General features: G+C 38.3%; 1 protein-coding gene and 1 pseudogene across 1 annotated transcript in view; one reads left to right on the top strand and one right to left on the bottom strand.

Moving 5' to 3' along the window:
- Positions 1 to 26,467, top strand: part of LOC140305622 (zeta-sarcoglycan) — a 305,078-nt gene that overhangs the window by 179,915 nt on the left and 98,696 nt on the right. The gene's annotated exons all lie outside the window — the stretch shown is intronic.
- On the bottom strand, positions 10,775 to 16,877 carry LOC140305147 (piggyBac transposable element-derived protein 4-like; annotated as a pseudogene).

Here is a 26,467-nt window from a genome sequence, read left to right as displayed (position 1 = left end):
TGACTGGGTTGAACGCAGCTTGGTGTGAATCAGAATGGTCCAAAGGCTCCTGCAATATAGCTCAGTACAAGCAAAGTAAAATATTGTGAAAAAAATTTACTTGTTAAGTATTTCAACATTCAATAATTTGTCTTTTATAATTTCGTGTTGAATTCTCCTCCTCTCTTTTGTTTCTAATCGGTATAGGTGTTCATTTATATTGTGAAAGGCTTGCTACTGATATTCAGCTGTCATAAGAATTAAATTCTGGTTAATATTGAAGTCTATAAAAGCATTCAATGAAAACCAACACTTCAGAGCAAATGGTCATCAGTATTACGAATTGTGCTGAAATGCTGAAAAATATTAAAGTTTAAACTTTAATGTAGCTTACTTCAGCTCGATGCCAGTCATTTCTGCATTTGAATTTCTGCTGTATTAGTGGTGGTGCAAAGTTAGGTTGGATGTTGGGATTCTTAAAATGAATGAACAACTTAATGCACTGGCAGATTCAGTAGTTTTATATTTCTTTCATGTCTCACTCTGCATAATATTTTATTCATTATGTCCTTTGATTTCTCTCTTTGTTCCAGTGCAATAAGGAGACTTAGTATGATCACTGAAAAAAGGTCTGACTCTCTGGCAAGTTTATGATTTGTAATCCTTTTTTTTTTTTTTACTTTCTTTGATTTTTTTTTTCTTTTTACAGAAAGATACTTTGATGCTTAGATAGGCTGAGGGCATCGATTGAAAATGTCTGTTGTCAAATTGGCAAATACCCTTAGTTGTGTTGTTAGTCAAAGTAAATCTTTCATTGCCAACAGTTTGTAGAAGTATGCAAATGTTTTAGAAACCATGAAAGCTTTCCGTGTACATTTGATTTCAGGGGTAATGGAATCTATACACAGCCCTACTTTTTTATTTGGTAAGGATGAGTTGGATGAAAAGATGTTAAGGAATGAGAAATTTAAATTAAATCATCAAATTTGTAGAGTGAGAACTTTGATCACATGAGTTAGTACTTATCATGCGAGCTTTCAAGAAAGCACATTTTGTTCTTACTGCAAATGAGCAGAAGGAAAGTCGAGACTTTGATTTTCTTATCGATTATTCATCACCCTTTCTCCACCACTTACCACTGAGTATTCACACATTCATTTCTAAAACATAAACTGCTGAACAGAGAGGCTGGAGGTAGGACTACTTTGTGGGAGTGATTTATTTGATAGTTGGTAAAAGTTGTGATATACTCATTTTAGGGATTAATAACTTAACCCAAATTGCAAAACAACACAATTTGTATACACAAACAAGGTGAGTGTGTGTCTGTTGTTCTCATGTAATCGCAGATTTTGGGTACTGAAAAAGACAATTTAGAAAGATTTTCACTGACTAAGTCTAACATTTTAGTCTGGACAAGAAAACTGGGGTTTGACGCTTGAAACGTCAGACTGTGCCACTGTGTCTTTAGTGTAACATAAAAGTATGTGACCCTCTCCCAAGCCAGCGCTGTACCCTGCTAATAGGACTTTTACATGTTTGAGAATAAATGTATAGCTACAAGCGAATAGAGAAACGCAGGCACAGAAAGTGTTATGGAGTACACTGTTACATAATACAATCGTCCATTGACACAAAACCTTAAACCAGCATCACCAGTTTTGGACCAGACCCAGTCTGACCTTGAGATGATGGGACAACTCTGATGGGAACAAGACTTTTTTTGCTGAAGAGCAACGAGAATTTTGTTGAGTAGCAATGCACCAAAGGTTAAGTGTGGAGATTACCTGAAGGTCAGGTTATGTGATTACCTGTCAGTCCTGTCAAAAAACTGGATGCACAGTGTATGAGTTCTCATGTGGACTGAGAATCATTGTGAATGGTGCCGGTTCACGGGTTGTATGGTGTTGTGGTTAGTGCTGTCGCCTGACAGCAGGAAGGTTCTGTCCTCTAAGCTCGGCTGTGGATTTCTGCGAAGAGTTTGAAAGTTCTCTCCATATGCGTGGCATTTCTCCTGATGCTCTGGCTTCCTCCCACTGTCCAAAGACATGATGTTAGCTGACCCTAAGAGTGAGTGTTAGTTTGTCTCTGTGTTGTCTCTGCGATGGACTGCAAACCCTGAAATAAGCTCCAGCCCCCTCGTTTCACTACATTGGATTAAGCGAGTACAGAAAATGGATGGATGGAGGTTGCTGGTTCAATGGCCAACTTTCTGAGTTCACATGTTGAAGTATCTTTGGTGAATGTACTGAACCCCACAGTGCTGCAAAATGTGTTTCTCACTTGTAAGTTTTTTTTTCTGCGTTCCGATAAATGTACATTTCAGCTTGTCCACAGGATATCAAACCTACTGTAGTTCTGCAAATTACATCAGTGTTTGATGCACTTTTATCTTTTATCACTTTTATCACTTTTGATAATCCAGTAAATGTGTCATTTTGATTTTAACTCTTGATTTTAACTATGTTTTGTAAGCCAAAAGTGTATTGGTTTTTAATTTTCTGTCTGACAATATAGTACATAAAATACTGTGGTTGCCACAGAAATTCATTTGAAGTTTTTTTTGGCTCTGAGATTGACATAAACTTATATTTGTAGTCCTGCCTGTTCAATTAGTAATAGTCTCTTCACACCATCACTAACATTGCATTGTGCATTTAAAGGGAACATCATTTATGAGGGCCTGTTTGCAGGAGCTTTCCCATAAATTCTGTTTCAAAAAGTTCAAAAATCTATATTTGAGTTTCAACCAAATATAAGATGAATTCTGAGCTGCAAGTTCAAGGACCAATAGATCTCTCTGATCACATACAGTTGGAATGGTTCTCAGATCAGTCGCCATGCAAATTTAATTAACAATGCCCTCAATTGCCCCAATAATTTAAGGTATAGAGCAAACATTCACAACAGCTGCACCATACGAGGCAAAGACATTTCAGTAATTCAAACAAAGGGAAACTCAACCCCAAGTTAACAATTATCATGAACACACAGTAATTCTTAAAGCAGAACCTTTAAGCTGACAAAAGTAAAAAAGTCATTGCCATATATTTCATTATTTTAGTGGTGGTTCGACACTTTGAAGGAGAAACACTCCTGTTATGAAGAAGTCCACAACACTGAAAAGGTCATTTCCCCTCCCATAAAGCCTTTTTCTTCTCAAGTGGCCCTGGCTGACAAAACACAATTAGAGGCACAGTTAAGTGGGCAACTTGGCTGTAAAGATGACTGCCACTGATTGATTAAAAAAAAAAGTCTGCACGGTGGTTAAGCTTGCTCTGCACAGCGATGGTTTCCATGACATTGTGGCATAATACACCAGAAGTAAAGGCGCTGCTACCGTCCATAGGGTAATAACTGCCGTTTCATGAATTTGTACCTAAGCAAAGAGAGAATCATCGATTCCATGTGTAAAACAAAAGCGGTGGTTATGATTTATTTCTTCTTTTTTCAATGCTCGATTTGTTGAAATGCCCTTTGCTATCTGCTGTTTCTTAAATGTTTATTCTTCATCCCTCCTCTTGCCTCCTGGAGCATTCCACCCTCCTATCTTTTGCTTCATATCTTAGTTATTTCCCTTCCCAGTTTCACTCATCTTCTTTTTTTCTCATCCTCCCGCTTCCCCTCCAGCACCCTCATGCACCCCCTTTTTTCACACTTAATCTTTTGTTGTCTTTCATCTTCTTCTCTGTGCTATTCATCCCCATCTACATTCTTGTCTTTTGTGTGTGTGTATAAGAAGGAGGAGGAGATGGGAGTGTTTCCCTGTAAGATGTCCTCTTCATGGTGGAGAAGATGACTGAAAGATGAGGGGCCCCAGGTAATGGAGTGCATTTTGAGAGGACAATAAAAGGCAAGGAGAAAAGATCAGACTATAAAAAAGAGAAGTAGGAGTAAAAAAGAAAAGGATTGAATTCATGATTGAAGGGAAGATGAGAAAGAAAGAAGAGAGTTAACTCAAAGAAAAGAGAATCAAAACATGGAGAATGATTTCAATGAATAGAGGAAATGGTAATTGGTGGGTGAGTTAAAAAAGAGGAAATGAAGATGCCTGTACAATACAAGGTGAAACGATAAGTGGGGCAGGCAAAAAACAGTTGTAAAACTGATCTCATTGCATCTATTGTATCAGTGGAACAAATCCAGAGAAGAGGTTTCAAAGCATTTGATTTGGACTCACTTAGTATTCATTTTCCTCTTTGCTTTCTTTGTATTGCTCACAAAACCAGGCCCATACAATACGCACACAGCTCCACAGATGCATACTGCGGATTTACAGCTTATTATTACCATTACTAAGTTTTCCCATGTGTGTGAAACTAATTTCTAAAAGTAGTCTTACATGGGCCTCTTTGTAAACCCAGGCAGAAAGTGATCACACTCCAAAGCCCAGTTAACAAGTGAAGAGAACCCAAAGCTTTTAAAACAGTGCATGAAATGCCCTCCACTCGACTTCTCATCTGCTTTATGTGGTTACCTTACGTATCACTCAGTCAATGAGGAACTAAACCCTAATTACATAATATGGAAGCCCTGAGAGGCAAATGAGTGAACAGACAAATTCTGGTGATTCATAATGTACAGAGCTCAGCTGCCAGACTTCTAATCAAAAGACATGAGCACATCACAACCATTTTTTAGCTCACAGTATTTTATAGAGCTGATTTTAAGATATTACTTTTTACTTTTAGGGCCCTTCATGGCCTCTCACCTGCTTATCTACCTGACCTTTTACTGCCGCTGATCAGCCTGTACGCACATTAATATCCTCTGGCAGAGGACTTTCATTGTTTCAAAAGCACGGATAAGAACCAGATGCAGCGGAGCATCTTCACTGTGTGAAATATTTGAGTTAGCCCGTAATGATCTGGCCCTAAGATAGTCTGTGGCATCCTAACTTTGCTGAAGAGTAATACATTATAGGACATACCAAATGTTCACCAACTGGAAAGGACCTTTGGAACCAGGCATTTCCAGGCGACAGTTACAGATTATTTTGATAAAAAAGCCCTGTGACATAGACAAGAAAGAGAAAAGCAATGGAGAATCTCTCCTGATATCATCTTTATTTTCCTTTTTGCTTATTTGTCAGATAGAGGGGCATAGTGTGGAAAAACAAACAGGGATTAAGACGAACTTCCAGTGGATTTCCGGCAGACCCAGCTGGAAGCCTTTGTTCCTAACGTAATAAACTTAATTAACTCAAGTGAACTGCAAATGGCACACGACTTAATGCAGGCTTTATGTTTCTGACAAAGTACTTATATAATAGCATGGAGAATCCCTTAGTTTCATACACTCTAAATATTAAGTATTTCTCAAGGAATCATCAGTCATATAATGCATCCCCTGGTATAGGCTCTGTTTCACCAACATCTTATATTTGATATTCATATGCCATACACCTGTTGTTTGTCTTTAAAGACAATTATTATTGAATACTATCCATACCTAAAATAAATCAAGAGATACTAATTTAGACACAACAACCACTGATCCTCAAAGAAATGCCCACCAAGAAGAAGGAATGCATATCTTCACTGGCTGCATGCTCTGCAGCTTTATGAGAGGTGAAAATATGAATCTTCTACGTATCACTTTCTTTCACAATTATTCATCAGTAGCTAGTGAGGAGTGACAGATAAAAGTGTGGAAAAAAGAGCGATGTTATGCTGCAGTAGTCATGAACAGCTTTATAAACTTTGGTGTCATCAATCTGTATTATGTGCCTATGAGAGGAGTCACAGCAGCAGAAGTGGAAAAAAAAAACAACCTTTCCTGTTCGGTCTGAGAGCACATTCTCTTCAGCCTGCAAAGCTGCATATTTTCTCACAGCATCCATTTTCTTTTAGAATTTACTGAATTATTTTAGTATTTTGTTACTGTTCACTTACGATGTTTACAGTAATTTAATCATTTACGAGTTTCCCATTTGTTAGAAAAATACAGTATACATCACCAGTTAATTTAGGTGCATTCACTGTAACGTTCACAGTAACCAACACTTTAATCTTCAAGTTAGACATGATCAGTGGTGAACTTATTAGGTAGGCACGTAAAATAGTAAGTGCATTCCACGAAAATGATTTGCTTTTCAATGTATCTGAGTGAGAAATTGCTCCTCTTTGAAACATGTATGGCTGATCAAAACCTGACTGTGATATATAGCTGAACCTATTCAGGTCACCTAAACCAAACTGCAGGTAAAAGACAGATTTAAACCAAAAGAATGAGTAAATGACCCCAAGGAACTGAATAAATAAGCATTGCAGCGTAGTCCGTAACTCAAGTTCCCATTTTCTAAAGGCTGTGTGCACACCAAGCCTTTATGGTTCACATATTTATATATGAACAAATATATATGCGTTCATATATCATATATTATTGAATCCACCATTTTACAAAAGTTTGCACAAAAGTTTGTAGTTGAAATGTATTAATCAATCAGTCGCACATATTGCAAATACTACTGTTATTAATAATAATCAATCATCAAACAGGGATGACAATTTTGTGGTCCTTTCACTTCTTTACTTGTCTTATACAGTACAAGACATTTTCTTCATGGCCTCAACTTTCATAATACAAAACAAGGGAATTAGATAGCTCTTAGTTAGCGATCACTACTGTCTAAACTGTGCATCCTTTCTTATGTGATCAGTAGCCTACCGGTCCTTTAAAGTTCCAGTTTTTTTAATAATCTGCCACGATCTATTGTTAAATTCTTCATCCCTGTATTTTTTGTGTCTTCTCCCAAGAAACAAAGTGAATCAGTTTCTCAAATGCCATTTTGGAAAGTTATGTTTGCATGAGCAGTCAAACAAGTCTCAAAGAGCTTTGGGCCAGAAAATCAAACATTTTCATCCATCTTTAACGATGGACAAATGCTTTGGAGTCTATATATAAATGGGACTGACATAATTTGACATCATGTTTAGCATGCAACAAAATTAAATGGGAAAAAAAGAAACTTGTTCTGCAAAAGCCTTAAGTCTGTCATTCTTCCCCACATCAATCAGTGAAAAATGAAAGTTACATGTCTTTTGAATGGTCCCACTGGGCTGTTGTCTGCACAGGTTTGCAGAGAGATGTTTTGTTCGATTACCTCTGCCAAAGCTTTCTTAGTTCTTCAGCCAAGGTGAGTACCAAGGTAGAAGAATATGACAGTTGCCCCTGTGTTGGTCTGTTAGCAAGATTAGGAAAAACTACCAAATTGAATTTCATGAAACATGGTGGAGTGGAAAAACTCCCTTTTGTTAAAACTGCACAAATACAGTATTTAGGAATTTTGGTTGTGATTAAAATCTATCCTTAAAACAGAATCACATCTTAAAAATGCAAAATCTGTTTATGAATTTGAATTTCATTTTACGATACATGTGGGAAAATTTCCTTTAATTTAGGTTCTGTGAATCCTGTGTACTTTCTTTCCCCTGAATCAGGTTTTTCATAAAAACAGCCACTATGCTAAGATGATCCCCTCACTCACAATACAATGTAGAACATCAGAATTCAAGCAGTTCCATTCATGTAGCCGGGATACTGCAGGCTTACTGAAGATGTTAAGGTCAAATGGAGCTTCTAACTCTGCCTATAGTATGCTGATAACCATCAGTCGATCTGCGTTTATGTGCCAGATTGTTTGTGTGCAAAGGAGAGGCAGTGAGAGCCATTAGAGAGAAACTCGTGTCTCTCGCCTCCTTTATGAATACCCTCCTTATTACTGCTCCAAAGGTCGCTGTAATTGTCATGTCGTTTCATTGTGACTGAAAACTGACACCAGGCTGGATCACACTGCCTCCAACATCGAAATTACAGTCTGCCACCGTTTTGTGTTCGAGAAATCTCCTATGTTCACCCGACTGTGTATTCCAAAAGATTTAATCATTCTATAGTACCTGGGGAGCGGAACAGAAAAGATCAGTTTTGTTTTGTCTGTCATAAGTAAGGCGACCGAAGCTTGTTGTAAGCAAGTAAAGACACTTCAAAATGATATGAGATATAGTTCAATTCGGTTCTTTTGAAAGTGAGGGATTGATTCTGGCTATGATATAGCTTAACTGCAATTAAGAGAAGTGACATTCGCTATAATACTTTTTTCTTGTGATGATACCGTCAGTGTTGAAGGATTTTTTGCTGAAATTAAGCTACATTCTCAAGCATTTCAAGTTGAATGGAACAAAAACATCTGAACAGCCTTGGAGGCCCAGTTTAATAAAGCCAGAAACTTGTCATGAGGTAAATGCTAAATGATACTATAATCCAGCTTGCCTAACCATGCAGAGAGAAGCATGAGAAAATACGAGACAATTTGAACTATAAACCTTATTTTTTGCTTATTTTGATTGATTTTTTTTCAGCTATTTTCAGCTAAAGGGTTGTGTCACTGTACCTTTTTACAGAAAACACCCCAGAAATATTGTATTAGATTCTACTTAGGTGACATACCTGGCCAGGTCATAGTTTAGTTTTTCTTTAGAAACTATTTTGGCACCATGTTGTGGATTGTTATCATGCTGGAATATTCTGGAGTCGACCCACATTTTACAATATTAATCATTTATAGTTACAACTTTACCAACATTGAACTTGATTAACATTGTTTAGGTTGGGATGGGAGGGACATAGAACCTCTTGTCCTGTAATATCTGGCACAGGGACATTACCGTCATACTCTTTGGTCACTGTAGATTGAATGGTGGGGGCTCAATGGACTCGACTTGCTGTAACACATCCAATAGATTCTCAGTGAGAGAGAGATGCTGAAGATTTCACTTCTTTGACCCATTTTTTCAGTTCTTGTTTTTCTGGTGACGTGGGATACAGTCTCCTCTTTGGGGAGGCTGCTACCACACATACTTTGTGTCCATGAATTTTTAATTAGTTGTTGCGTGACCAAGTTAGACCACATGGACAAATTGTTACCAAGCGGTTGAATTGCTCCTTTCCACTTTTGTTGTTTATTGGATGTTCCCTTTTGATAATTTCAGTTCAAGCTGAACTAAAGACGATAAAGTCAGATTTAGGCTTTTATGGTGGGATGAAAGCAATACCTGCGGTATGTTCCAGGAGTGTACTAGATTTATGCCCCAATAAAAAAAAATACTAGCAACACTGTGAGATGGAATGAAGCACAGTGATTGCTTTTTCTCAATAATCTTGTTTTAATATCCAGTGGAAGTCAAAATCCCCTTTGAAAGAAAAACAAATTTGGAGAACCACTTAAACACTGATGTGGACCCAGATGCCTGTAAAACTGTGAGATGGAGCATTGTGACACTGCACTCTTCAACAGTGTGTGTAGTTTTTCTTCATAATGTTTCAAATCTGAGTTTGTTGCACTATTTTCTAAGTTACTGCTGACTTGAAACAGCTTTTGGGACAGCTTTACACTAAAGCTTACCACTTGTAAAGTGACATGTAGACCTTGGGGAAAGAAGCTTACAGCACCAAGGTGACTCTACATTTGTGTGACTGAGTGTATGTGTGTGCGTGTGTTTCTTTTTAACACTCATGAGTCATCCTTCATATTGTACAGCGTGCACCCTTGAGAAGCCCCTTTTCCTATACTCCTCGTCTTCCTTCCTTTCTGTTTTTTTGCTCTGGTACACCCTACCATTGGTGCCCTTCTCTCTGTCTCCCTGCAGCTCCCTGTCTCCCACTTCCGTTCTCTGTTTTTCTTCCTCTTTACTCCCATGTGTATATCTCCCTGTTTCCTTTCATCTCATCTTCCTTCCTTTCACTTTTTTCTGCACCCTCAATTGCTCCCTCTTGTTTTGTTTTGCCAGTGGCTGTCTGCGGTGAGTGACAGCATACAAACAAGAGTTTCGGGAAGTGATACAGAGGCAAACACAAACGCAAACTCACACAGTCTCACTTACCAAGATGATTACTCAAGCCATTTCTTTAAATGTGCATATGGACTCACACACACATTTAAATCGATATGTAAAATTTTGCACACAGCAAGTCACTGCCTTGGCAACAGCAAAAACACTGATCTATAACTCAAACACAGTTTTCCCTATCTGCCTAAACGCTGTCATGCACACACTGTGCTGATGGATTGGCTTTAGGCATACACACACACACACACACACACACACACACACACACACACAACCCACATGTACTCACACACACACAAAAAAATGCAAACTAATAAAGACTTCTACATAAGTCACATGCAATAAACACTTCTGTTGAAAAGTCCACACACACATGCATGCACTCCATCTGGCAGAGCTCAGTATGCTGTTACAGACACTTTGCCTGATAGCTGTACTTTACCACCTGATATCAATAAGTGTTGAACAGTCAATGCTTTTCTGATGCAGTGAAAAAAATCACGCGTTCTTTTACCATGCATGTCAAGAAGTTTCATTTTCAATTGAAAATACATAGCCTCTTAATGTTTCGTGTCATTTACAAACATCTTTTATCCGTGCCATCCAGCAATCTAAACGTCCAGAAAATGATTTTGATTCAAATAGTTACCCAAGTTTATGTGTCAGGTACTTACTGTTGGTTTGTTGACTACTTAAATGCAAATATGTTTGTGTGAGATAGTAAAAAACAAAAAGTCATTAAAATGATTATTTATATTATTTTTCCTTCAGGGCACCTGAAGGTACATTCCAGCCTTTCATCTGGACTTCTGTACACATGATGGGCAGAGAGTGCATGCATGCAGACATATTTCTTGCATTCCACACAGGTGTTGCTGGTCTTGGAGTCATTTGTGAAGGGACTGTCTTCTCTCGATGTGCGGTTTCACCAACGCGTAACCCAGCTGCTATTTTCTGCCATTCCAGTCCTTATTATTACAATTATCACTCCATATTACGAAGGCATTGTTGGTTCTCACATCACTGATGTTGAAGAAAATGACATGAGCCCAACAGGGAGTCATGCATCGGCAGCTGTATGTGGCTGTGACCTTGTCCTCGCTATCAACCCCTCACTTTGTTTCGTTGTGGTCCAAAACCATTTGCGTTTTTTTGTCTTCTCTGGTGCTCATCAGCAGGAACTTTGTCCCTTTCTTGGGACAATAGGAGACGACAGCGGCTCTGTCAGTGAAGGCAACATTGAAGATGTCACCTTCCTGTTCTTCATTACAAGCAGCTCTGAGAGAAGCTCTGGCTTGTTTTTTCTCACTGTACTCAACATGGTAACCTTCCTTTGTCGCAGTTATTCACCCAGGGCGTACGATGTAAAAAAACAAAGATCACATGTCAAGCCCAGAGCCATGTCAAGTACCACCCATAATCCCCTGATTTTTTTTCAGGTGATTCCCCAGGGGATTTACCAGTGTACCTGCAGATTCCAGGGATGGCTGGACTGGGCATCGCATGCTGCCCGTATTTTGATACCGTGTTTGGCTGGTTTGCTTGGCATGTATTTTTTGAAGGAACAGCGCCACCAAAATGCCAACAGACATTCACGCAGTCACATGGGGCCCTGGACAGTAAAGAAAGGGTAATTGCTTAACTCACTTGTCCCATACATCCCATATTGCGGTTAGTTTGTCTCACTCTTATCGGCCCTGCCTTGTTTCTCTGTCATTAAAGCATATGACAAGGGAGAAAACGTGGAATGAGTTTAGAGACATGGTGGCTGGAAATATTGCCTTTCCAGTGTCAGTAACCCAAAAGCTTGCTGATGCTTTTGATTTGTACACTCCTGCCAAAATGAGCAACCCCCGTGTAAGCTTGCAAGTGGGTGACATCCAAGTCTTTCCACCTGTCCCCATAGATGTGCCTCCCCTCTAAATTTATCATCTCAAGTATATCCTTTTTGATTGATGGTGTTATGAAGAGCTCAAATGCTGATTTTATGTCTTGGACACGGCTGACAGCATACCTGTTGGGGCCTGGAACCATTTTGATAACAATAACTGCACTACCCTGTTGTTCAAGTGTGGAGACGGAGCGTAATAACTTTCCACTTTTGTAAGGTAGTGTGTGTGCTGGTGGTTGAGAGTCAACAAGAGGTCAACACTGAGGGTCTCATTCTATCAGAGGAGGATGTCTCATGATCATTGTCCTCTTCAACATCATCCTCTACCTCTCAAACATATTCTCCTCTGTGTCACTTTCATGGTCAAAGAGATGTGGCAACACCTCATTGACAGAAAACTTTTCCTGAGAAGTCATTTTCAGTTGAAAGAGAGCACACTGAGCACCGAGAGAAATGGTTTAGAAGGCTGCAGTGCAAGCTTTTCTAAGTTTGCTTCATCCATATGTTGTGTGAACTATCCATCATTTTGCAGGGACCTTTTTTACTTCTGCAGGGCACAAACCTTGGAATTCCCACACTTAGCTCCTCCAGCAAACTCTCCCTCTCTCTTCCAGATGCATATTAGATATTAGAGACTTACTTCATGATGACACACTGAAATATTTATTTCTGGATCATAGGTTGGGGGGCAGAGAGAGAAGAGGAGTTGGGACAAAATTCAGCCCTACAGAAGCCAGATTATCACTCATCCATTTGAATCTGGTGTGTTGGAGCAGGGAGACATCTAAAAGAATGTAATCCATGGGGTTCCCCAGTCCAAGACTAGAAAATCCTGTCATAATCCTCAAAGATTTTTGATAGATCTTCTTTAACTATTTCAAGTCTCCCACTAATAGAAAAAGAAAAACAGGGGTAATGGAAAATCTTTACCACAACAGTCTTTGACTCTTTCAGTTTGTTCGGTTGTGCATTTGTCAAACAAGCTGGACACAAACATTTTCTATTTTGACCTGATCTGGGATGGACAGAATTTTGTCAGTTTAAGCAGCCTCTTATCTTTCCTTACCTAAAGACGAACAGTACACAATCCACAGATATTGCACCCTGATCTTAACATGGGCAGACACACACTCACAGTTGAATTTATCTGTCAGCAGTCTGTCATAGTTTCCCCTCTGCTTGATATTCAGGTCATATCAGTTCCAGGCAGACAAGTGACCAAGTAGTTGGCCTGGAGTTTAAGAAATGTCAACAGTCACTTGTGAGTCATGAAAGGCATTGTCACATAAGATACTTGTATTTTCATGCACTCATGTTGGATGTATTGAGCACAATTGAGTAAATACTGATTCGATAGACTAAATTCCATTAATACTGAACATTTATTGACAAATGTAAATATTACCAGCATATTCTGCAAAAAATAAAATGTCACAAAGGGCTTTCTATTTACTGCAATGAAAAATATATTGAAAAATTAATTTAGTCAGATGAAAATCAAAACACATTGAAGTAAAAACAAGAGAGTGGCTTATAAAACCAAAGTGGAAAATAACTGAAATATATTAAAGATGATCAATTAAAATGACAAAGCTGAATAAAAACTGCCATTCTGTTAAGAGATATAATAGTCAACTTAACAAAAGTACATCATCACACGCAAGTAAAGGCAAGAGGAAGAAGATTAACTTTTCAATTACATTTGAAATTACCAATGGTGGAACTACTTTTGCAACAAAGGACTGTTCCAAAGACTGGAAGCAGTGATGGAAAAACTTCTTGGAGGCCTTCGGTTTTAGAGCACGAGTGAGAGCTGAAAGCAAAATAAGCAATCAGCACATCTTCCAAGAGATATACAAACAGGTTTTCAGACAAAAGGTGGATCGAACGTGATGGAAAAATACTTGCATTTCCTATGTCTGCACTTTAACCACTGACAGCTGGTACTGATTCCTCTTTAAGGCACAATCGTGTTGCGAGTCATCTGTTTAACTGGCCGAGTTTATTAAACACTATACAGAGTAACATAAGGGCCAGCTGGCTGCTTAATACCCCAGTCAAAAACCACCTTGTTATTCCTCCGTCACATACCAACTTGATAAACTGTAGTTTGCTATCAGTTCATTCCTCAGAGTTTTGTTTAAGTTTTTAAAAGGATTATCTTAAGAACTGTTCTTCACATGAGCAAACTTGAACTGATGTTTATTTTTGTATTGGCAGAACACTCAGACTACATTCAGATTCTTAAGATTCTTCAACTTCTTACAGGGAAAAAAATTTAAGAACATTCTCAAGAAGTCATATTTCCTCTTTGGGCTGTGAAACATTACACACAGTACCGGCAGAGTATTGTAAACTCATTTCCTTCTTAAGTTCAGTAAAATAAATTACAGCTGATGATAATTTGATGTTAATAGCAACGTAAAACGCAATTACAAAATAGTTTTAACTTCCCACTTCCCCACTTTTTTTTTTTGTTTTTAAGAGACTTTCAGGTGGTTGTAATTTTAGTGACTCAACCAAAGGCTATTAAGTCATAATATTTCCCCTTCTAAGTTACATAAAGGTCCAGCGTGTGGGGTTTAGTGACATCGAGGTAAAAAGATTTTGCAGACTACGATTTGTTTAGAGTTCTCTCACCTTCAAAGTGTCAAGGCGGAACCACAGTGGCTGATAAAAATGGTAATTGCAAGCAGGACCAGTATTTGGTTTGTCCATTCAAAACTATTGTACAGAACCATAGCAAACCAGAAGTGGATGTGTGCCGTATGTATAAGCAAATAATAATCAAAATGCAGCTTTTGTTTTCATGTGGTACTATGCTAATGAAAAAAAATCAGTATCATATCACATTTCCAACACTAGCACCGACAGATTGTCTTAAATGTTACATGGCAGAACGGAAGAAAGGAAACTTTGACGTGTCTTTCCACCACCACCCCCATTACACTCTCTTGGCAGTTATTGCCATGAACAGATTCAAATTATGTGGCAAACACTGAACAGTATTTTAAAAGACAGGCAAAAAATGGACAATATGCTGTCCCCTTTTTACCTGCCTAATACAGTGGCTTTGAGCTAGTAATACCTCTCACTATCTGAAGCATGACTCGAGACCAGGAAGTTAAATTACAAACACGTTTTATCTCCATACTCTGCCTTTGCCATTGTGAGTGAGTGACAGACTTGATTGGATTTGACTAAGAGTTTGACTGTAAGAAGAAGATATCTCTGCACCTCCTGGCAATGGATGGATGAAATGACATATTTCATCATATAAACCACGTTCGCAAGAGGAATGTGAAGACGAAATGAAGTGAAGCGCGAACAGTGACTCTACACTAAGTGGCTAGTTAATGATATAATGTTACTTAAAAAGTAATGCAGGAATCTTTTTTTTTTTTTTTTTTAGTCATTTTTAACATTTTTCTTTTAAGTCAGGAGAGTCTGCATTGGAGGATTTAGCAAAAGGCATTTTGTGATATGAACTTTTGGATTGTTGGCGTTGAAATGACTCGATGGTCCTCATTGAAAAATTATTGCAACTTTAAACAAAAGCAACTTGACTTTTTTTATAGGATATACATTTTTTTGTGTGTACACAGGTTGTGTCTTCATACATAATAGGGAGACTACATAGAGTTTGGTTGTCAGATCTACTATGGGTTGTCTCATCCATGCAACTTAGTTTTTTGGAGACATTTAATATACTTTGACTTAGATAAGGTTCCACTCACTTACAAACAAGCTTACTACAGTAAGTTGACATGCTTTAACCACAAGCTCTGCTGGTCTGTGGTCATGTGTTTTCACTTTTTGATTAGCATTGTCTGCAGTATTTTGACCCCGAGGCATCATCTCCGGGGCAAACTCTGCTGAAAATGTTATTAGTCTCCACGAGTGTTAGAGGAGATGGAGTGATGTTATGCCAACAGATTCAAGAGTAGGTACTGCCCCTGCTTAGCCATTCTCCTTGATGTTTTCACTGTCGACTAAAGCTGAGCATGCTCCAGATACATATTGAGACTAAGCAAAAATCAGTGCCAAGCTTGTTTGTTTTTTTTGTTTGGTGAAGACATCAAGACAGAAAGCAACCAAATAAAAAAAAAAAAAGAACAAGCTGCCCACTTATCTTATTTTGAAAAGGCTTCTTGTAACACTTATCTAGTGTTAAGCAGTGCTTGAAACTATGACTGTCATGTTCAACGACTAAACCGTTAAATAAAAAAGTTATCAAATAAAAATATAATAAAATAATTAGAAAAATAAAAATCATTCAACTTGCTCGGACACAAAATGAGAGAAACGGTCATGCACAACCACACTTACAGTCAATTTACCACCTGACCCGTTCAGACACGAGTAGGGCTGGGTATCAATCTTCATTTTGATACCGGTTCCTGAACGATACTTTTTTCGATACCGATTTTATAATATCAATTGTAACAAAAAGGAAATTACATTACACATAACAGTGCTAATCTTCACTTTTATTTTTCAGCTCAGTATTTATCCAATACAAGCAGTTTTCTTACAGAAAAAAATAACAACAAATAATTGCAAACAAGTGACAGGTTGGTGTCTAACACTATCCAACATACTGAGGATACTTTCCCCTCAGCAGTTTTTCTTCAGAAAAATTAACGTCTGCTTTCTCAGGACAGAGCTCCTGGCTGATGGTGTCTCCAGCAGTAGAAAATGTACGCTCTGAGGGTGTGGATGATGCTTGCACACAGAGATACCTGGTTGCCAAGTTTGATAGCATTGGCAAAGTGTCCCTCACATTCCACCACCAGGTCACTGGATTGACTGAGGTTAGGGGAGATGGCAGACCTCTGTACTGCTGTATCTCTTCCTGAATCTTCTCTGTGGTGCTGAGTGTGTTCTCTTGTCTTTCTTCAACTGCCATGTCCTCATCAGCTAATAGCTCCTCAAGGGCAGAGAGCTTTGGCTTCTTCTGGAAACAAGAAGAAAAAGAAGAAGAAAAAAGGCAATCAGGATACATGTCAACAAGTTAATTTTGTTACGAAAATTAAATGGGGGCTGGGGGATGTCTTTGTATATTTTTATCTTACCAGTGTTGCTACTGCAGCTTTATAGTCTTCATCAGACGAGTTGTCATCACGGTCATCAGCTGTCTCCTCAAGCTCCTGCCCCATCTACTGAGCCTGAGTCATCACACCTTTATTCTGTATTCAGTGGATTATGGGAGCCATATAAACTGATCTACAATGGAAGAGGAATAAAATATTATCAATAACAATAAACACCTGTTGTGAGATTGAACTTATCAGCTGCTCTTCTAGTCTGGTCCACACTTCATCGGCCACTTTTGTCTTGAATCTTGGGTTTAAGGCTGTGCCCTCCTCCAGGAACTGCCTGATGCTCTAATCCTGCAAGACAAAAATGCATAGTATAGTTGTCATGTCTCTGAGTATACCTATACTTTTTGACATATATTGTATCGTGCATTATTGGCATCAGTTTTGCTGAAATGGAGCCACGCTTTTGACCTCGGTGGCATTATTTAGCAGCTCAACCACACACACACAACTACAGTTCCCAACACAGATACACGTAAACCCCAACAATGGGTAGCATTATCAGTTCTTAATCACGTGATTAACCTCTGGGTACCGAATCTTGACACCGAAAGACGAGGCATTAAAAGAACCAAAGTTCGGGACCCAGCCATAGACATGAGGTGCCCTCAAACCATTGTTAGTGCTTTACTATTTTTTTAAACCTTTATTTAACCAGAAAAAGCCTCATTGAGGTAAAAAAAAATCTCTTTTTCAAGAGTGTCCTGGACAAGACAGCAGCACAGAGATAAAAGTCAGACTTATCAACACTTACAAAACTGACTGATGTATAAAATTTTAATCTGAAAGTCAGGCAGATCATCTACAAACAATGTATCAGCCTTTTTTTTTTTTTTAAATGCTGGATGACTTTATTTTTTACTAATATGTTGCATCAGAGTTACTGCGTGTACCCAGAAAAAAGTCCACCGATGCACAGTGGGAACATGCAAACTGTCATGCAAACCCTGCTAAGGTGTCAATCTGGATCTTTGTGCTTTGAGGCAACAGTGCAAAACATCACTCTGTATCACACAATATACTACCCCCACTTTGAATCAGAGCTGCAGGAAATGTATTACACTTCAAAGAAAGTTTGTCATTTTCTTTCCCCAGTAAAATGTAATTATTGTTATATCTTTTTTTCTGATGGATTGATGTAATGTATGAATTGGATGGGATGTTGCAAACCAACGGAGAATAAACCGACATGAGAATGTTTCATGTTTAATTTATTTTCAGTATGTGTAACACACTGCACACAATTTTCAGTTACAAGAATTCCTTATAGATTCATGTTCGGAAGGCGAATAAATGACGGAAGTCATTCTTAATACCTTAAAATTGCTACAAATTCTGCCATTATGTTACTCTACTTTGCATCATGTGACACGTAGAAAAATACATGATTACTGTCAATACAAATCTAGATCGATACAAAACAATAAACTCAGTATCTTTTCATTTTTACACCTCTCTATGGCCCATCCAACAGTACGGCTGTCTTCTATTGATTTATTTATTTTTCATCCATACAAAGTGGGTTGTTGCAGTGAAGAATTCAAGAGATTTGATCCACAATGTATCAAACTTATGTGCTTATAATCGTGTTTCAAAATTGTTCCAGTTTGTGGAACCGATATCGACTCGTATAAATTCAAATACTCAATGATATGATGATAAACAGACATAGTTAGTCAACTTCATGTAGCGACAACCTTTACTGTTTCTTGTATGTTCCTTGTAAGTTACTTCATTTTGGACCATTTCTTCCATCAAAAGTGTTTCAGGTCAATATTTCTGGGATTTATTGATTGAAAATACTTTTCCACATCATACAGCAGCTATCTATCCTCTGTTGTCTTTGCACCAAAATAAGCATGTTTAAACTTTTTTTTTGCTTGCTTGTTTTTATGTGATAAAACTGAATGAATAAATCTTTTCCTTTTGCTTTTAGTAGTGTGTTTATTCCCAGTGTTGTGAGGGTTACAACTTACTGGTCCAGTAGCCTTTAGCACTACCGCCCAGTTGACAAGCCTGTAACTACAAAGGGATGGCATGACATGGTATCACATACGTTGGACCACAGTTTCTGATAATCACAACTATCTACAATATTTAGGCTAGTTTATCATTTTTTTTCATTGGACTGCAGATGTCAGCCCCACACAGTGGAACTGATGGTGACCTGCCAGCTATCTAACAGAAGGTAACATCGTTCAATCTCATCTTCTTTTCTCAAAGAGTCATTGCTGTCAGTTTCAAAGCTTCCATGCAAAATGTTATGATCACAGACATTTGCTTCTGTATAAAACGTGATCTGTGCCCACTTTTGTAGCACTGAGCATTAGCACGGGTGTTATATTCCTATCAATGTTGTGCTTGTGCCAGTCGAGCCAATAAAACTCCACAAGTACTGCAGAGTCATTTGACCCAGAACTTAATGCTCTTTTAACTCTGACAATTTTTCCTTAAACAACAGGTAGCAAAAACAGCCTGAAACTACTATGCTCCCTCCACCATGTTTCACATTTTACTTCTTTTTTCTTTGTTTTTCCTTCAAACAGTGTTGTGCTTTTTTTTTCCGCAGAAGGTAAAACATTCATCTCATCTGTCCATCTCGACTGTCCTTTCAGTGGAACATTCTTTTACAAACTTCAGACATGCTCCACTGCTTAAATGTTTTTTTTGGAGTACAGTGGTTTTGTTTGCCACATTTTTTTTCTTAACAGTTAACACATGGTCGACGTTTTGAAGCAGGATGAAGGTTCCTTTGTTTTTTTGTTTTTTTTCATGCTTTCAGGAATGCATGTTGTACTCTTGCTCTGATCTTTGCCGAACGCTCACTCTTTATTCCAGCTTTGTGCATCTCTATAATGATTTTACTGTAAAAGTTGTTGTGACAGAAAAAATATCCTTTGCATGAATTGAGTTAAGGTGCTTGAACATACATCCATCATCTTAGATGATTGTTTAAACTACTTTTCCAGGTGAAGCTGAATAGCCTTTATCTGCCCACTGGGCCTTTCAGGACAATTTTAACCTAACATTGCAGTTTAATTTTATTTTCTAGTACTAGAGCAGGGTGACAGCAGTAAAGCAAGCAGATAAACACAAGTGTGAGGAGGCTTTGGACCTTTGCCGTTATTTGTCACTCAGAATGTCTCAAAGGCTCCAGAGGTGAATTAGGACACAGCTGTTCGTAAAAGCAAGGTGATGTTAACAGCACTTGTCAACCTGTCCCTTTGTGACTTTGTGTGCAATTTGAGTGGGTGAGTGGTTTGTGTTGGGCAAGTGAAGCAGCAGGAAACTCATTGTTGTCATTTGTCAGACAGAGGTGATTTGGGTGGCAGGTACTGGCTTAAACATTCAAGACAAGTGAGGTCTCTGTTTTAGGACGCTGAGGACTGTGTGTTCATGTGTAGATGTGGTCAAAACAGCCCGGTACTTTTGACATGTTGATATCTGTCTCCTAGGATAACTGAAACATCATGTATCTCTTCTCAGTAGCATCAGAATTTAGCCACACATAAACAAACATTTCAGTTAAGATAGTTATTAAAAAAATGTGACACTTAAGTAGACACGTTTGTTAGACTTTGACAGAGTAATGCAAATCTTAAACTTCAGGAAGATACGAGGGGCTTCAAAGGTCTGAGACACTGGGTACAAATTACATACACCTCGCCACAGATCAGACTTCTCTTTGATATTCTATCTCCATGCTGACAAGGAGCCTTGCAAAAGTTTTGATATGGGGAAATTATTCCCAGTCTCTGGCCATAATAACTGTTAGAAGTGAGTGCTCATTTCATGCACTAATCCCCAAATATGGATTAATTTATTGTAGTGAAATTATGAAATATTTGCAAATATTTTAAATGTGATTTTACTCACTCATAGTTTGAAGCTTAAGAATTGTAATACTTTTGTTGATATGCTTATAATTGTTCATATTTCACACGCAACACTTGACTGGGAACTCTGCCCTATGAACTGCTCAGTGTTTTAATATGGAACAGATGGTGGCTGTGCTGAGTTTACATTATCAGTAAATGGCCGCAGCAGTAAATTAACATGGCATATGGTAGCAGGTCAACAATGTCTAACAACAATGTTTCTACTATTTTTTATTTAATTTTTTTGTGTTAGTTGGCTGTTCCATTCAGTGTTTGGGCTGGCTCAAATGGATCCTTCCAAAGTAAGTTGCTGATAAAAAGATGGAAGTGATTCCCAACTAGCTAAGAGCTTTTACGACTGTGTCCCTTTTCATTTTATTTTATTTTGATTTATCATTTTTGATATTGTTTGTATTTTTAAAGGTTTCTGTTGAGTTTTGTGCATGTTTTCTCTGTCATGAATAAAATTCTTACAATAAGTGCCAGTCCTGAATATCATTCTATGGATAATCAGCAAATAAAGGACTGTACTTGGAGATAAACCTGTTTCCTTATCAGTTCAACAACCATAGCTAGTATTTAATGCACAGCAAGGACAGTAACTCTGGTGTCCTCACAAGGTAATTACTACCTGGTATGCTCTTCTATTATCACACTGCTTGGAGACTTTGAGAAATGTAGGGTATTACAGCTTTACTTTAAATTAAATTTGCTGCATGGTATTTTTTCAAGAATCACCATTTTTAGATTTTTCCAAACAGCAGATAATCTCTGTATTATCAGTATATTTCAAACCCTTTGGTGTTATGGTGCGATAAAAGAGACAAATGTAAGAAACGTAAAGACTATATACACATAGCAGGAAGCTATGTCCCTGCCATGGGAGGCAACTGATCCTACCAATGATAACGGACACTGCTTACTAAGTGACCCCTGTTTGGAAATGAGGGAATGACATCTCATTCAACCTGGGTGGTAACTCATCTCAAGCATCTGCTCATCAGATCCCCTAATGTCCCTGAGTGCATTAGCTAACCACTACCATCTCTAAGGTGGTGACCTTATGAATAGAATGGTAACACAGCTGGGCATTAGCATGGAGAGGCTGAACATAGACATTGAGAAGCTAGTAACCATCATACATAGGCTGACAAATTGCTAAATCTTTTACTGCTTTGGTATGCCAAAGCTAACTGGCCTTGGTTCTATGCCAGCTTGTCTTCTTTTCTATTAGCGGTAGACTGTGTATTCCATGTCCCTAGTTTCTGCAACTGGGGATCTGACCGCCAAGGCCCCTGCCTTTAACTGCAGCCCAGTATATTACACACTGGACCCTTATAGCACCTCTTGCAGTCGGTGGATCCACAGAAAGGTGGTCCCATGTAGCTTGGCTAGGTTCGACTACCAGGCACACTCCGCATAGCCTCTCCCCCAGGCCTGGCTCTAGGGTCTGGCTCTGAGAAAAAGATCACATAGTTTGACACAAGCTGCCATGTTTCAGTCTAATATTCAATTATTATAACTTATTATAGTTATCAAATTTCTAAAATTACTATTTCAAGTGCAGTAGCCCCTTTTGAAATGATTGTTTTTGTTATTATGCATGTTAGCCCGTTACTTTTTCAGGTGTACACTGTAAACTTATCCACTATTAGGAAAACGTTTCAGCTAAACTTTGCATCCACTGCTCTCTAAAAGACCCACCTTTGTTGCCTTACAATTGTCAAAAAGGTGAAAGACCATGAAAGCCGTTTTAGAGTTTCCTAAACTGTGCACCTCTTTAACCCCCCCCCATGTATTATTATTATTATTTATCTATTTATTTACTTTGACAAATGTGACACCACTCAGACTTTCTGTTTTTCTCTATTTCTCACTCTTTCTCTCTTGGCCTGCTGGCTGACACAAAAGGTTATGTGAAAAATTACAACAGTCCTGAATATTAGAGTGCCTGCAAAATACTATCCATCACCACTGGGACACACAGGCCTGTTGTGTGTCTGTGTGCATGAGTATGCATGTGTGAACACCTAAAAGTCATAGTGATAAACACGTCCGTGCTTTATATTTTGATTGGTGTGGCTGTTCTGTGTGCATAACCTTGCATATGGCATGCTTTCACCTAATGTGATGGTTTGGCAGTTAACCTCACCATGATGAGAGAATCCATCATTATCTCTACAACTACTACATTGAAGAGGACATCCACAAGCACATACACTCTTTTGACCTTGCACAAATTGAACTCGCAGACACACAAGCACACTTTTTTAGAATTGGTGTGACATGACGTCTCATCCGGATGCTGCCTTGAGGTGATTAAGTTACGATAAATTTGTAGTGGGTATGGTTTACATGGCATTTTTGACAACAAAGTCTTTTCTGTAACTAAAAGTTAAACCATATCTGTTATTCCAAAGTACAGTAAATGCAATGTCAAGAAAGTTTGTGCTGGTAAATGTTGGCTATCACCCTTTGTACACTGGTGGGGAAAAAAGCATTTACACCCACTAACAGCTGGCTGTTGAATACAACAGGAAAATGTTTAATCAGCATTCAGTCCCACATCAAATGACTGTAGAGTAGACAGAAGTTTTTATCGGTTCCAGGTTGGCACGGCACTGATAGGAACACAACACCCAGGTGCATATTTTAATTGCCACTGAGGGGGCTGTGGTTGACGCTAGAAGCATGAGCGTGGCTTACGTTTACTTTACAAAAACACATATCAACCAACCATGACTTCTCACATGGTGCCTCTTAAACAGACAGCAGCAGCTTATGAACAAATAGATCATTTTTACTTATCACTAAGACAGCTTGCAGCTTATTCTCTGTCACACTCTGTGGGGCTGTCATCTATGGTTCAGTCAAATATAATAGAAACCTAATTATCTCAGAGATCTGTGATTATTAGAAACATAGTCTGTTGGATACAGTTTAATGTCATCCCTAATGTTAGTGCCCCCTGGGAGGCAGAGGTATGCTGGACTGTTAACTTGTAGCCCCAAGGTTAAATACGCTACTAATGGCTATGAAAAAGGATTTAATAGGCTTGCTTTAGTGGTGGACATGCATTTAAACAATTGGTGCAAAAATGGTATATAATGAGCAGTTTGCATATACTTGCCCTCACAGGTCTCACTATTGCACTTATGTAAGTAGTTTTAGTGTGAGCACAGTCACGTGGTCTGCGATATAAGCAGTTAGGAGTTCATTACATACAGCCATCTATGGATTTTGTTGTAAGACTGTAGCCGTACCGGAACGATCATGATACTGTCTGTGTTAATGTGTTAGTGTTGTTATGAGTATTGCGAGACCAAAGTCATCTTAAATGATACCTTCGGTGCAGGTACTTGGTGGAGAAGTGATACAGCATATCAGGAGAGACTTATAACATTATGTTCTGTCAGTTCATCTTTCCCCAAGCCATTTATACTAAAATGTAAACAAGATGTTTGTCCTTAAAAGATAGATTTTGATTCTCTCTCCTCCTTGAGATAAGTAAACTTTTTTGCAAAGATTATGAGAGTACAGGATGTTCCATGTGCCCTTGCAGTTAGATATTGTTTTCATATTTTTCCACAGGATTCAAGATTTTATTTTTGCAAATATAAAAACAAATGCAGTATGATCATTCCAAAGTGTGTGGTTAGCAACTCTGAGTGATGGTGGTATGAAAGCAGAACCCATGGTAAAATGAATGCATTTTCAGTCAATACATAATCTAAAGAAGCATGTCAGTAAAGGCTATATCAGTTCAAATGAAATAAATAGTGAGGCTTGGGATTGTTGGACAGTGTCCGAGTTTCTGAATTCACTGTCTGTACCTCCACTGCAGTGAACATGTTCATACTCTTTATTCTAAGGCTGCCTAATGGGTAATGGAGGGTAATTATGGGTAATTCTAATGCTTAAAGTAGAGAGCAAAGCTTTCAAAGAAGAATTTGAGCAAGTGAAATATATAACCAAATACTAAGGCAAAAATAATTAGAATAATATGGCTGGGAGCACCAAATGATTAGACTTTTTGAAAAAACGTATGCCTGGGCCTCTTTGAAATGATCTTAAAAAAAAAGGTCAAGGCGGCTGTACTGGACTTTGGTTACTTTACAACATTTAAGTATGAACAATCAAAAACCTCATAAACACTTCTTTCTGAACTCATAAATCTGCCTCCAGAAGAACACACATTAGTTGCATTTCATCATCTAAACTTTTTTCCCACAAATGATTGAATGAAATAGACAGACATAAATAAACGTATTAAACGTATTAAAGGAGAGAGTGAGGTAAATAACAACAAAAAAAAGAAACACATAAGTGAATGAATGAAGAGACTTTCTTTTTGTGGTTGTTGAAAGATTCCAATTGTTTTCTGGGCAACATTGTTAATGTACCATTCATTCCAGTAACGCACGCTAGATTAAAAGTGAGACAAAAAGATGAGCAGTGTATGAGATACGGAGAAGGAGGAAGTGCATGCTGTCGTGTTCAATCAGAATGAGGCTTGGACCGTGGAGCAGTGAGATGGAATAAAACCACCTGATTAATTTTAACATCATCGCCTTCATGTTTTCAGAATTGAGAGACAAAGTAAGTAAGTGAAGGAGAAAGGAAAAGACTTGAGAGGCATTGCAGGCTTTGTAGTGAGTGGGATTTTGGTCAAAATAACTCATGTATACCCGTCTCTTTTTTGCTTACTGAATAAGCTCCACGCTCAACTCTAGCCAGTGCAATGAATATACATGCAACGATACTGAAAACCTTGTATGATCTGGCACACTTTTTTACTCCCAAAGTGTATGTGTGCACCACTTCAGAAGTTTATGTTTTGTTTCCTTAAACATTTTACTAAGAAAATTGCATTACCGTGAGATCTGATAAAAGTCAAATCAAAGATTTTTTGATCTAGTGGATCCTTAACAGTCACCATTGTGGCACCAATTTTATAAAAGGAAGTTTAGCTTACAGGAAAAATAAATCAAGGTATAGCTGAAAAGCATTTTCTGCATAGGAACAGGACACGTCCACCCTTCTTGTAGACGATATTTTTTTCTCCTGATACCTTGTAGGCCTCTGTGTGCACTTCAGTAGTTACTGACTGAGTGTGAGCTGGAATGCAGATCAGCACCTCCAATTCTGAGGCCCTCAGGTAACAGGGAAGAATCCATCTCATGAGGACAACGGGAAGTCGGGTTTATTCACAACTAAAATGGACCATGATACAGACTGTTGAGTGTGATCCACTCGTAATGCTGTCACTGTACTTTAACACTGTGGAGCAATGGAAAATAAACCATCAGCCAAAACTCTTAATTGTCTTATCCTGCATCCTGACCCTCTTCAAAGGCCATAAACTTTAAGTAATGACCAAATTAATTATGAATACAAGCTGCTAAAATGAGCTTACTCATCGACATCAGGTAAGAAGTTTATAAATCTGACTTTAGAGTGGACCCATTTGCTCCAGCCAGTTAAGGAGTTTCTGGTACGTGATAAGGGAGCCTCCAGGAAAGCTTACAGTATACAGTCAGTATAGCAGAGGCCTCAGGGATAAATACTCCCAGTTGACCTGGGAGCAGCTTAGATCCCTTACAAAAAAGTTAGAGGAAGTTGTTCGAGTCAGAGAGGCCTTGAGTGTCTCTGCTTCCCCTTTGGTTACTAATATCCTGAAATAGACCACATAGATTGGAGAAATCGTCACTCACTCATCCTAACCCTAATTCCAATTTGAAATACTTGTTAATGTTGCGTCGACTGAAG

The sequence above is a fragment of the Leuresthes tenuis genome, unplaced genomic scaffold, assembly GCF_036924035.1.
Source record: "Leuresthes tenuis unplaced genomic scaffold, fLeuTen1.0.hap1 SCAF_4, whole genome shotgun sequence".
Taxonomy (NCBI): Eukaryota; Metazoa; Chordata; class Actinopteri; order Atheriniformes; family Atherinopsidae; genus Leuresthes; species Leuresthes tenuis.
The sequence above is the reverse complement of the archived record's forward strand: the minus strand, read 5'-3'. Positions and strand labels throughout refer to the sequence as shown.